Source organism: Cyrtonyx montezumae, unplaced genomic scaffold (genome assembly GCF_038088225.1).
Source record: "Cyrtonyx montezumae isolate F1298 unplaced genomic scaffold, pur_monq_1.0 scaffold_25, whole genome shotgun sequence".
NCBI classification, from domain to species: Eukaryota; Metazoa; Chordata; class Aves; order Galliformes; family Odontophoridae; genus Cyrtonyx; species Cyrtonyx montezumae.
The window spans coordinates 5,151,163-5,164,079 of record NW_027071992.1 but is presented as its reverse complement, the minus strand read 5'-3'; the positions used below and the strand labels follow the sequence as shown (position 1 = coordinate 5,164,079).

General features: G+C 45.8%; 1 protein-coding gene across 1 annotated transcript in view; it reads right to left on the bottom strand.

Annotated features, from left to right (window-relative positions):
* The window catches only part of ELOVL7 (ELOVL fatty acid elongase 7), a 31,094-nt gene extending 23,424 nt beyond the window's left edge, over window positions 1-7,670 (bottom strand). The window contains exon 1 of the mRNA XM_065739854.1: window positions 7,617-7,670. The gene's annotated coding sequence lies outside the window, so the exon portion shown is untranslated. The remainder of the gene's footprint in view (window positions 1-7,616) is intronic.
* Window positions 7,671-12,917: the final 5,247 nt, after the last annotated feature.

The window sequence follows — 12,917 nt, the reverse complement described above, 5'->3', positions numbered from 1 at the left end:
AAAACACACTTGGGAGTAATAGCATCAGCCAACCCATGAATGATTACTATACCACCATTTTGAGATTCAGGCCTCTTGGCCAGAACAACTAAATAAGAGCTATGAAAACAAGGGTAGACTTCTAATTTCTCCTAACAGTCCAGCTTTTCTCCTGCATCCCAAAGAACATCCCCACTAAGAAAGAAAAAACTGTTTTGCACTTGACCAGAATTACTACAGAAGAAAAATACTTTCAGAAATCGACATAAGATGGAAATGCCTTAAGAAAATGTCAGACATTTCCCAGCCATTACTGGTGTCTGATAGGTCAGTCTGTCTTCAAGGAAGGAACTGAAGAATGATGGGAGAAAAGGCAGAGATACCCAAACATCAAGGACAGATGGAAGGAGTGACCATGTAGGTTCATCCACAGTCAAAAAAGACAACATTGTGCATACACTTTGGGCATGAAAAGATGAGAGCTTGTACACTGAGACTTGATAATGTCTGAAATTTGGTTATGTTTCTGGGTTCCACCCGCAGGACTATCAGTTTTCCAGAGGTTGGACACATCATGAACACAAGGAAGGATTCACCTTTGCTTTAATTTGGCATTAACAGGAATTCCAGAAACACCATTTTCCACTTGCTCTGCAGATACCCCCCCCACAGAGGGATATAATGGTGTTAGGAACCTTTGGATGCCCACAAAAGCCTGGTTGGTCAGGATTTAATATACAGATGGAGCAGGGACACTCACAGCTACCTACAAGCACTACTGAGAGGAAACATCTGATCCAGGTGACTCAGAGCAATGAAAGGCCTACGGAAACAAAAGAAAAAGGTTGCTCCAAGGGCAAAGCAATGTTGGGTGGGACAGCAGCCAGATGACAACCTACTCTCAAAAACTTACATGGAAGAATATTCCATGTATTCTAAAAATATGACCTTTCTGGCAAAGAAATGTCAAGCCAATTTCAAATCAGTTATTTATTTATTTATTTAATAAAATTGATGTTTGAAAGGCTATCAGCACTTTGTTCCACTTCCAAGCAAAAAAACATGCAGCAGTCTGCACAACACCAAGTGCCAAGTGGAGGCCAGTGTTATGGGCAAAACATATTAATGACATGACACAGCTGTTAAGGTTGACATCTGCCCCAGATCTTGTTACTTAGATCTCAATTCCTGCACTAACCAGGACGTTAAGACACTGTCAGTATTTTGCGCTTTCATGAAGCTTAGGAAGAATATATAAAGCTGTACTGTGTGCAGGTTTAGAGCTTCTTAAAATCAGTTTAATACTGAATAATACCTTCACAGAGGAACAGGACAAAACGCACCAGATTAGCAGACAGGCTTATCACAGGTACATTACGAAGCACAACTACATCTGGGAGAACTACTGAATATTTTCCATCTTCTATCAGTATTTTCTACAACCAAAGCAGTCCCCGGGCACCCGGAGACCACCCAGGACCGCAAGACACAGCTGCAGTTTAAAATAGATAAGCTGAGCTGGACAGCATGGAGGGATCAACCAGTTCATATCAACTGCACTTATCTTTCACATTTCTGTTCCTGAAAGATTGCCAAATACAAATAGCTAAATAAATAAATAAATAATCCCGTCAAGAAAATACATTAGGCAGTGAGTGTGCCACATTAGAACAACGTGGGAGACGATAATACTTTCAGAGCAGAAGGTTGGCAAGAAGCAGAGCACTCAGCCTAATGCTGATGTTCCCATATAACAGTATACAAGAAGCACTCAGCATGCAACATCAGGAAAGGAGAACAAAACTGGAATGCCTCCAGATCAAAGAAAGATTAAGCTTATATCCAACTGTGCATTTCAGTTACCAAAAGTCTGAGATGGCCTTCTTTGCATGAAGGTTTCAGGGCACTGTTGAACAGGCCAGTATGTTTAGTTTGTCATCCACTTGGAGTGCTCAGACTCTAGAGAAAAAGTGCCTCTTTTCCCACTTGTTGGCACAGCAAAGCCATGAAAACTAAAGCGCTGTGCAAGCTCCATATTCCAGTTACCATCCAAAACTACCAGGACACACACTGCTATCTGAACCACAAGCAACACCACAACTCTCATCTTCCCATAAGGTTTCTAAGCACAGTCACTTTTCCATCTCTCTCCTACCTTCCCTCCACAGGATTTCACTGCTCACAATCAATTCGAGGAATCTGCTTTCACCCACGCTCACTGTCTTCGATACAAGATCCAGCTGCAGGTTCACCCAGATGACAACACCCACACAGTGAGAAGCTTGCCCATGGACTGGACATCTTCTCTCTGCCCTTGTCTCAACAGATGTCAGTCACATCATTCCACTATCCATAAGAGCAGCTTCCTTTCCTATCACAGTAACCTGTCTAGATTCAATTAAGTTTTGCCCAATGCTCTGACATTTTGGATGAAGGCAACTGATGACATGCAAGTACATTCTATGAGGACAAAAGCAAGCACGCCAAATTGCACAATTTCCACAGATCCAGAGGTAGTTTTCCATTCAATAACTTGAAACAGGTCAAATGGTGCACCTGAACTGTTTAGTTCTAAAGTACGGTATCAGCCTTATTCCAACAGATCTGTCCAGATCAAACCAGAACTCTGCATTTTCCAACCCGCATTCAGGAAGCTTTCTTCTGCAGCTTTCATATAAGCCCCACTCAGAGCATTCAGTTTTTGGGAAGCTGTTTCAAGATAACGTGAAACTCAGCTGGTGGATTTCCTATTCCGTAACATTTCAAACATTCATGAAAGGACTCACTGAAGGCAGGCAACGAGAGCTCCCACAGCTTGCAACTTCTGTACTCCCCAGCTTTCCCTCTCGCCAAACTACAACGGTCATGGTTAGAACTGAAATGAGATGTCTCGAATACCAGAGCTTATTTATCATCATAAAGTGATTTTCAGCATTCCTTCACAGTTTTTCATAGAAAAAAAAAAAACATTTAGTAGAGTGGACTCCTATAATCTAAGTACAGAAGTGTTAGTGAAACGATGATGTTGGTGTAGCAGAAGTAATACAAACAACAGAAGGAGTAAGAATCTGTAATAAAGTCCCATGAAACAAGGCTTAAAAATAGTTTTCAAAAGCTTTAATTTCAAAGCTGACACTGAACACCTCCCTTACTGCATTAGCCTTCTGGCTTTTGTAAACAGCTTCTTCCATACATCTTGGTCACAAGAGATGAAGGTGGACAGGGCACTTCCTAAGTACATTACAGTAATTTAATTAAGCTTGTCAGACCCATTCTGTACAGCTAGAAGTCTCAAAAATGAACCTTTTATTTCAGTACAGAGAAGGCAAGCCACAGAACTCTGACTACAAAAGCGATTAAAGAATATAATTCAATTCAAAGATTTCCAACTGTACACCTAAGCAAAAAAAAAAAAATGGGATTGAAGAGTGACAATAAACGTAAACATTATAAAGCACACTATTTAACTTAAATACATATCTGAAATTGATTTTCACCTTTATAGGAAAAGGCAACATTACCAGCTACCACTCTGAACAGAGTATAGACTTTTCTGTGCAGTCCATCCCTATCCGTTCATAACACCATATGGCAAATACCACATTATTTGTTTAACAGAAGGAACAGTCACACCTGACCTATAAACCGTGATACTCTCAAAGCTTCAGCCAATACCTTTAATTAAGAAGAAAACCAGAAACAGTTTACCACAAAAGAAAATAGAATGAAAATATTGTCTATTAAATCCTTACCAGAAAAAAAAAAGTAGCCTTTAAAAGCCTCTCACATTAAAGCATACTGCATTTCACTGAAAATGAGTATTTTTTCCCCTATGAAAGATACTTTCCTCTTCCATCATCAACAACAGCTATAGATCATGAAGCTCCTCCTTTCCACTCACCTTGCACTCTGCTCAGCACATATCACAAAACACCAGCTTCAACCACTGCTAACACTTTTCGCTTTGCTTTTCAACTGCTCAGGGAAAACACAGAAAATAGAAAACATTAAAACACTAATGTGAAATGTTCCAATACTCTACTAGTATACAGAGAGGCACTGAATCAGGTCACTGTGACTTTGTTTTAAATCATTTCAAGACTGATGTTAGAATGCAAGTTATTTCCAAATCAACAAGCCAATCTTTGTGTTTCAGACTCCAGAAGGAGTTGTCCCGTTCCTTTGTTAGGAGACAAATAATAGAAGGAATGGAGTTATTCTTAACAAGCTCTGTTTTTAACTCAAACGCATTTATAAATCCAAAATACAGCCCCTGGAATAGCAGAGCTCTCAGGAGATGCCTATAGGAAATTACTAACTTTTTGCACTTATTAGAAAATGTCTGTATGCATTTTTGAAGTGTACGATACAAACTAATATTCATATTCAAGCACATTTGGTGATGCAATGCTTTAAACAGGAAAAAAAGTAGCTTGAGTAAAGGCTCCAGACATGGGGCCCAATGGGCAAGGCATGGGACTGATACAAAACATAATGCAAAGGCTTCACGATACAACTAAACACAGTGGGAACACGCAGGAACCCAAAAAGACACAAGAAGAAGGCCAGCAAGTTGTTTACAGATTAAGTTCACAATTAGAACCCTTTTAATGAGACCAATGTCATCTTAATAAACATTAAGCTGTATTACTCACTCCTACTCGAACATGGCCCCTTACTCATGCAACCTTTTCTGGCCTCACGGAAACAGATTGGGAAACACAAGGGTGGGGGTGACAACCCACAGGAAAAGGAAAAAAAAAAAGGCATCTTTATCCAGGAGGGCAGTGGGTCACACCCAGTGCCCAATGAGAGCACTAGGAGCAGCACTGACAGAGGACAGGAGAAACGCTGTGAAACTGCAACAGCAGGTGGAGGTGGGATCAGGTGAGGGGAGTCAGCAGCCACCTATCTGACAGCACTGACAAGACCCTGACACAGGGGAGGGGGCACTCCAAACACCATCACTCCTGGCAAATACAGTGACTCACTGCACTTATTTGCTGCCACCTGAATTCAGTCTCCTTGTGACATCCGTGCTACTCTGCGATGGCACCCAGCTCCTGCTCAGAGCTGGCAGGCTGCACCAGGGGCAGTCACAGAGGTCATCTGCATGCCGCCTGGTGTCAGAGTGAAGACTCAGATCCTGCCATCCTCATACAGCACCAAGGTAACAACCTAGCCTCTGCATGCACCCGTGCTGCTCTGAGGTTAGTGTTCTTCTCCCAGTGCTCTATTCATCACCTGTGTATAGGTCTTCTTTATTCAACATCTTAAGTAAAGAAATATTTTGTGTAACCTCATAAGCAAACAGAGCATAAGTAGAGAGATACACCAAGGGGAAAAAAAAAAAACAATGAAATCATAACAAGTACACAGAGAGCATTTTACTACATTAAGGGAGGAAAAGAAAAACACCATTCAACACTTCCTGCTCAATATTGAGCATCAGACATGGAAACCAAAAGACATTAAAAAAAAAATCCTATCTGCTCTGGTTTCCATCATCAGGCTGAACTCACATTTAGTATTAGCTGAAACGATTACTGTTACTTCCAGGATTTCACTTCAGTATCAGGACAGAAAAATTCTTATCTGCCCCATCGCCTACAACTGCACAAACTTCTGACAAATCAAACATGTGAAAACAATCCTTAGAAAGCCAGACTGCACTGCATGTATCTTTGACTTTCATTTTCTTCTCTTTAAAAGGAGCTACAATGAAAGAAAAGTAAAAATCAGACACACAAAATGTATTGCCAGTGATTTTGTTCAAGTATTTCAATATTTTCAAATAGGAAAAGGTTTACTTTTCACCCTTTAGGCTGCACTTGCTTCCTGTAGCTGCAGCACTTCCACATACTGAAGGAAGCCACCAGTGCAGCATAACCATGTGGAGTTACCAAACAACTTGTAAATTGTATTTAAGGTAATTGTAACCAAGCAGAAAACTCTTAAAAATGTATGTGCAAACAAACTACAATGCTTTTCTTTTTGATAGGCTTTAATTTTTTGTTTGTTTTTTAATTTCTTTTTTTTTTTTTAATGTCAGAGCTTCTCTGAGTGTCCCAGCACTGGATTCCCAAGCACAGGTCAGCTCCCTGCCCAGCACTCAGAGCCGCCTTTGGAAACATCAGCAAACGGCAGTGGAGGAAAAGGCAAGCAGTTCTCAAACTCCACATGGAGCTGGGCAGTGGGGACAGAGGCTGGAGGCCACCTGTGTGCACCACCCACTGTGCCTCCAGGAATCAAAGACGGGACAAAAGCAGCTGAGAGGGACGGAGCTCTTTTTGGATGCACACGGTCTGGGGAGCAGCTTAACACTTCGGAAATCCCTTCTTCCCACCCTGCATCAGCCGTGGGAGCTGTGCACAGGCACTGCTGCGCCGGCAGCTCAGGCTCAGCAGCCAGCGGAGATAAGAGAAGCTTTAAACTAGGAGTAAGAGCAAAAGTACAAGGTAAGAAGGAAAAAAAAAAAAGTTTCACAGTTTTCCGGTTTATTGCGGCAGGGAGAAACAATGCCAGGAAGGGCACGGCACAGCCAGCGAAGGCAGCCGAGTCACGTCAGGATACAGAAACGTACCTGATTAGTTCTTTCAGCAGCGTGTAATTTAGTGGATAGATATTTCATGATATTCAGAGAGGTCTGTAACTAGTCAAATCCTACACGGCATGCATTTTCCTTGACTAACGAACGCCGCGGCGTCTCCTCCAGCACATTCCATGAATATCGCTTCCTGCAGCACAACCTGCCTGCCGCCACTCCTACATACTACTTAGCAGAAAGTTGACCGACGTGCTGCGATGAAAGCTGCGCTGCTTCCCACACGAGCGTCAGAACAGTTCCCGAGGAAGACTCTCGGCCCGAGCCGGGACAGCTTTCCCCAGCCCTTCGCTGCCTCCGTTCCCACGCGGCCCCCACCTCCAGCCCCGCACTGCCCGCAACACAGAAACCGCGCGAACTTCCACACGGGGCAGCCCTCAGACAGAGCCGCGCTGCGTCTGGGAGAGCAACGGGAAAGGGAAAAACTTTCCCGTCCCGTGAGACAGCTTCTCTCCATCTGACACAAACTCAAAGCCATCGCTTGGAGCCGACCGGCAGCTCCCTGCTCCCAGGGCATCCCCCAGCCCCTACCTGGGGCCGGGCAGGCGGGCAGAGAGGCGGCAGGGCCCGAAGAGCGCCCAACCCGCCCGACGGCCCCTGACGAGACAGCACCCTGCGGCGCTGCCTTCGAAGATCTCCGAACACGTGTGCCACGCCTCTCCGCGCCTCCTCCAGCGCCCGAGGCCCTCCACAACCCCGCGCCCCCTACCACTCTTCCCTAGGGGGAGCGGGGAAAGGCGTTTCCGATGAGAACGCCGGCAGCGCCCCGCCATCCCGCGCCTCCTCGTTGAAGGAACGGCTCTTCCGCTCCGCAAGAAGCGGAGCGCGGCCAGGGGATGGGCACCGCGGGGTGCGGCGGTGTGCTGAGACGAAGCGAGGATCGGAAACAACCGAGGATCAGTGACGGAGACAGGGGAGAGGCGGAGGAGCCGCACAGCCGCGACATCGGGGCAGGGGTTGGGGAGCCGCGCGGTGGGGGGCCCGCCCCGTCCAGTCCCATCCCTAGCGCGGAGCCCAGGAGTCACGCACGCACCTCCCCGCGCCCCGACGGCACTCACGCAGCAGCGGCACAGCCACACCTGTCCCCCACCGCGCCGGGCAATAACTATGGGGCGCGCGCAGCCGCCCCCGACTGAGCGCGCGGGTGGCCACGCCCATCGGCAGGGCACGCCCACCGGCGACGGCCCGCGCTCCCTCCCGCGGCGCGGCACTGAGTCAGCGCCCGCCGCCCCCGGCTTGGGGAGGGCGGGTCGTGCGGGACGGGGCGGATAAACGCCGGGGTTCTGCCGGAGCGTGGCCGATGTGTGAGAGCCTTCCCCGGGCAGATGCTGCCTGCGAGTCGCCAGTGGCTGCGCCAGGTCTCTGTGTTCAGGGAGCGCCGAGACCAGGGTCGCGGAAGGCTAAGCTTGCTAGATGGAGTCGTTCCTCGCAGGATGGAAAAGAGAATAAAATAAAACAAAGCTAAACCGATTGGCTTTAGTTCGGTACTTCAGGTCACGCTTTCATCGCCTTAGGATTAGTGGGTACCACAGAGCTGTTGAAGAAGTTTTGAATGAAGATGGAGCTCCCAGTGACCCCGTCTATAGACGTAAAGGGCAAAATGGGAGCGATTCCCGGAGTGTTTAAGTGTGTACTCCTTTGGTCTTTCTGCCACTTCAGCCCACAGGGAGCTGCAAACAATGCTTCTAAGGTTATTAGCTAGGAGGCAATACCCAGAGACTGAAACCAAGGAGCAGTGAGAGGGCATGAGCGCAAAATTGAAGAAAATGGCCACACTCATTTTATGATATGCAGAAAAGTGAAAGTGTGTGGTGTGAACTAAGCAACGTTGTAAGTGCAAAGGGGCCTCTGGCCTGGTGGCACCAAGCAACTCAAACGTGGAGGCAGAAGCGGCAGAAGGCAGCGCAGGAAGATGTGCACTGTGGGTGCAGAGATGTCGGAGGAGCTGGAAAGCAGACGGGGAAGTGGGGACGGAGAAACACAGCTCATAACTGATCCTGTAGAAACTCAGATCACTGAGCAGCCCATCAGGATGGAGATCAGCAGGGGGGAGGCCATGAGACTGGGGTGTGCTTCACGCTGCTTTCGCGATTATGCTGAGTGAAGAAATCCTGGCACTTTTGGGAAGGCACCGTGATGAGATTATTGGGTTTGGCCAAAAGGGTTATGTAGAAATCTGGCAGTCCATTGAGCAATACCACTTGTCTCACTTAGGACGGGAAAATCACAAAACAGAATCAAACAATCCCATTCCCCCTCCCCACTTTGATGTTCAGTAGATGGAAAGTTTATTTAATTTCTTTATTCAAAACCTTTTTTCTAAGACATTAGCCAAGAAGAATGACAACAGACTGTAGGAATCAGCATGTCCCTGCTCAGGCAGAGCCTGGGGAGCCTCACACCTCCTAAGTCCTGACTTGTCCAAGGGATGCAGCCATACAGCTCAGCAAGCCACTAATATTGTGCATATGTTGTAATACCCATGTATTGTGTTTTCCCATGCCTGATAGGGCTGCCCTGGCTGAGACAAAATGGGGCACTGTGGTACATAACAATAAAAGTAAGTAGGTCACCTGGACACTTTCAAGTCATTAGTGGGGAAAAAAAAGTATTGGCGACAATTGCCAGATGCAAGCTGGCAGCTCCAGCACATCTGATGCCAACAGTGTCAGCAACAGCTGCCACTGCTTCTCCCTTTGGAGTCCCACCAAGGGAGAACAACACAGTCTAGCCTTCGGCGTGCTTGAGGACCAAAGGTAATGCCAAGCATCGGGTGGATGGGACAGCAGTAATGGCCAGCATGCCGGCAGCAGGTAAATGATTAACGCCCAACTGCATGCAGCATGGGCAGGCAGGGGGAGGAGGCAGCTGTGCCCTGCACAGGAGGAAGCCCAGGCATGCAGGAGGTCAGGGGCACTGAAACTGTAGGAGAGGCAGCTTGCAGCAGCTCAGCTTTCTCAGCAGTCAGGTCAAGCAGCCCTTTGAGCCCCCCCTGCATTCACCACCCAGGAGTGAGGATGTGGATGGCACTGGAGCAGCACTGGGCATCACCAGGTGCCTTCTGCTCTGCACCATGTGGCAAACCATGCTTGCCACCACACAGCTAGCCCACACTTTCTTTGCTTTGCTGCCTCACCAAAAGGTCTTGGGTCCTGCCCTTGGGTGAGGCCGCGCCTCGAAAGCCTTCAGAGGTGGACACTGTCCGGGGCCATACTGAGTAAGAAGGCAGCAGCATGACGCAGGCAGGAGCTGCTCCCCAGGGCACCCTCAGCACCGAACCTACTGAGGTTGCACGTTGTAGGCAGGCCAGGAGTCACCCGGCGAGCACCGGCAGCTATCTGCATACCAATCTCACAGAGCAAACGCTACCCAGACCTCTTCTCAAGCACTGCTTTCCTTAACGTCACCCGTGCTGCTTGTGAGGCTCTGTTGCCATGACCAGTGTCATGCAGCTGCTACAGAAGTACAGAAGTACCTTGGTTTACACTTTCAGGTTCTGCTTACTGTTTACAGCAGAAGTGTGTGATGCTGGTTGTAACCCTGCTGGAGCAGCTGATCTTCCATGGGGTACCTTCACATACACAGCAGTGTGTGGGTGAGAGGAAGGTGCTGTCCTGTATACGCATGGGCATGGAGATGTCCCTATCCCATGGACATCTGCTGAGGAGCTGCACAGAGTACAGAAATTTGTGCCCACTGCGAAGCTGCTGAGGTGCTGCAACAGGGATTTATCTCTTTTATAAATTCTTACCAAATCTATTCACATAGGTGAGTTTATAGGTAAAGTTCCCCATATTAAGTAACAGCATTAAAATCATCAGGTCATTGCTATGGAAGGATGCTCTCTACAGCTGACACTCAGCTGGTGCTAAGCAAGACTGAAGGAAATTGCTCCAAAAATAAGGCAAGAAACAGCCAGGGCAAAAGCAGAAGCCGTGACTGTGTGTATAAAAAATGACCTAAATTACATTTACTAAAGGTAGTGTCATGGTTTTATTTTTACACACACACACACACACACACACACATACATATATGTTTATACACATTAAATTATGCATATGTTAATATATATACGTGCATTATAAGTATACACTTGAAATATACATAGTGTAGATATAGTATATGTACACTTATATACACATATAATATATGAATGTCTAATGTGCATATATATGCCCATAATATAATATATATATACCATAATATAATATATATATACAAAATCCAGTTCTTCTGTGCTTCTCAAATGAAAACTTGTAGTGACACACCTTTCCAGAGGGTATCACTTACATGCAGGTTGATTTTCACTCAATCCATACTAGGAAGGAGAATTCAGAGAATTCAGGTACCTGTAAAAAAGTGTATTATATCATTGTAGTCATTAACTAAAATAAAAATTAAAAAAATAAAAATAAAACCCATAATTAACACAGTGAGAAAAACAGAGCCAACACACTTAGCCAGCTTATTCCCAAATGTTATAATGTTCCATCACCTGATTTTTTCATCTCATCTGTCCCATTGCTGAAAACAGTACATGAAAATAGAACCAGCCTCACTAACACCATGAATCAAACCTTCAGTTTAAAAATACACAAACATGAAAGTTTAAATGACCATGGCCTAGAATGGGCATACACTGAGTGAAGGCTGTAAGCATGTGCCATCGTGCTGCAGCCCATGGCATCTTACAGGTTTTCACAATTGAGAATTTGATTGGAAGCTGTCTATCAACTGTTTTCTGTACAAAATTAGTAGCTACATCTTCTGTAAGACAAATTGTACTCGTATGTTATTACTGACAGTGATGGCAGCAAATGTTTTATTCCATGGGAGCTAACATACAATAAATTAAAGGAACATCTGGGTAACATGGAGGGTGTCTGAATTTGGCCACAATATTGTACCGTAACTACAGCCCCAACCCTGCACTGGAAGTGTAAACACATCAGTAAAAATAACTTCATTTTGGAGAGCAGCACTCCATGACTACTGACAATATTTAACACATTCTATAAAAACAATAAACAAACAAAAACCCCTCAACAAATTGGGGAATGCTAACCTGCCCTTTGCTCGATAGCTTTTGGCTGGCCAAAACTTGCATGTGCAGGAACATCACTTTGTAGGCACAAAACCATAGAGTCTTTAAGGTTGGAAAAGACCACTAAGATCATCAAGTCCAACCATCCTCCCAACACCAGCATGCCCACTACCATGTCCCTCAGTGCTACATCTACATATTTCTTAAACACCTCAAGAGGCAGTGACTCTGCCATTTCCTCGTGCAGCCTGTTCTGATAGCTCACCACTAATTCTGAGAAGAAATTGATATCCAACCTGAACCTCCCCTAGAACAACTTAAGCCTCTCATCTTACAAATACTCCAGAAGAGCGCTAGGAAGATCAACAATGAAGTGCTGTTAACACAGTCTCTCCCCAGAATGAGAGCAATCAGTGAGGACTTTACCTGACTTAAAGTTTATCTAATGCTGCTAAAAACAAGTGAGTTAATTAGGCAACCTGAAGATAAAACAGGCCAGCCTAGAGAAGCTCTTGGTGCTGGTGAGGATCTAGCTGTGCACATGACTGTGGCATGCTGTGTTGTACTCAACTCCTATCTGCAAGAACAAGAGCAGAATCGTTGATAGGAGTGGATTTGGGTAACTGCTGGTTTGTGTTTTATCTGAAGGTGAAAGGCACAGCTTCCTCACCTATGTCCAAGCAGCATGTGATGACATGGGAATGTGCAAGAAGCTACACTTCCATGGTCATTTTGGCCAAAAGACAGTGCTATGGGAGCTGATGGTCTGCTCTGCCCCTTGAACAGGAGAGGCAGGTATGTTGCTAATGAACATTCCCTTTGTTTTCCAGTGTTCTTGCAGAAGCTCCAACTGATTTTGCCTGTTTCCAGACATTGTGCTGAGTCACATGTGCATTACTGAGTCCAGCAGCAAGGAGAGTGACCTTTGGGTCAGAGCCCCTGAGTTGTTCTATTTGTTCCAGGCTCTGACACCCAAGGCTCAGGAGACATCTTATCAGGAGACTGAGGAGCACTGTGAGCAGTGGACATCCACAATGCTTTTGGAAGAGCCAGTAAAAGTTCACCTGCCTTCTCTTCAAAGACAAACCGTTTATTTTTTCTGTCCTCATATTTCTCTTGCAGTGTTCATGTAAATACTCATAACCACTGCTTAGTGGCAGAGCCTCACTAGTGGCAGAGTGGCTTCCCTTCTGTTTTGCTGCCAGTTTCAAATAAGAACAAAAGTGAAGGACAAGGGAAGGGAGCTTCAGCATTCATTAAAACAAGCCCTCAGTCTGCTGGCCTTGA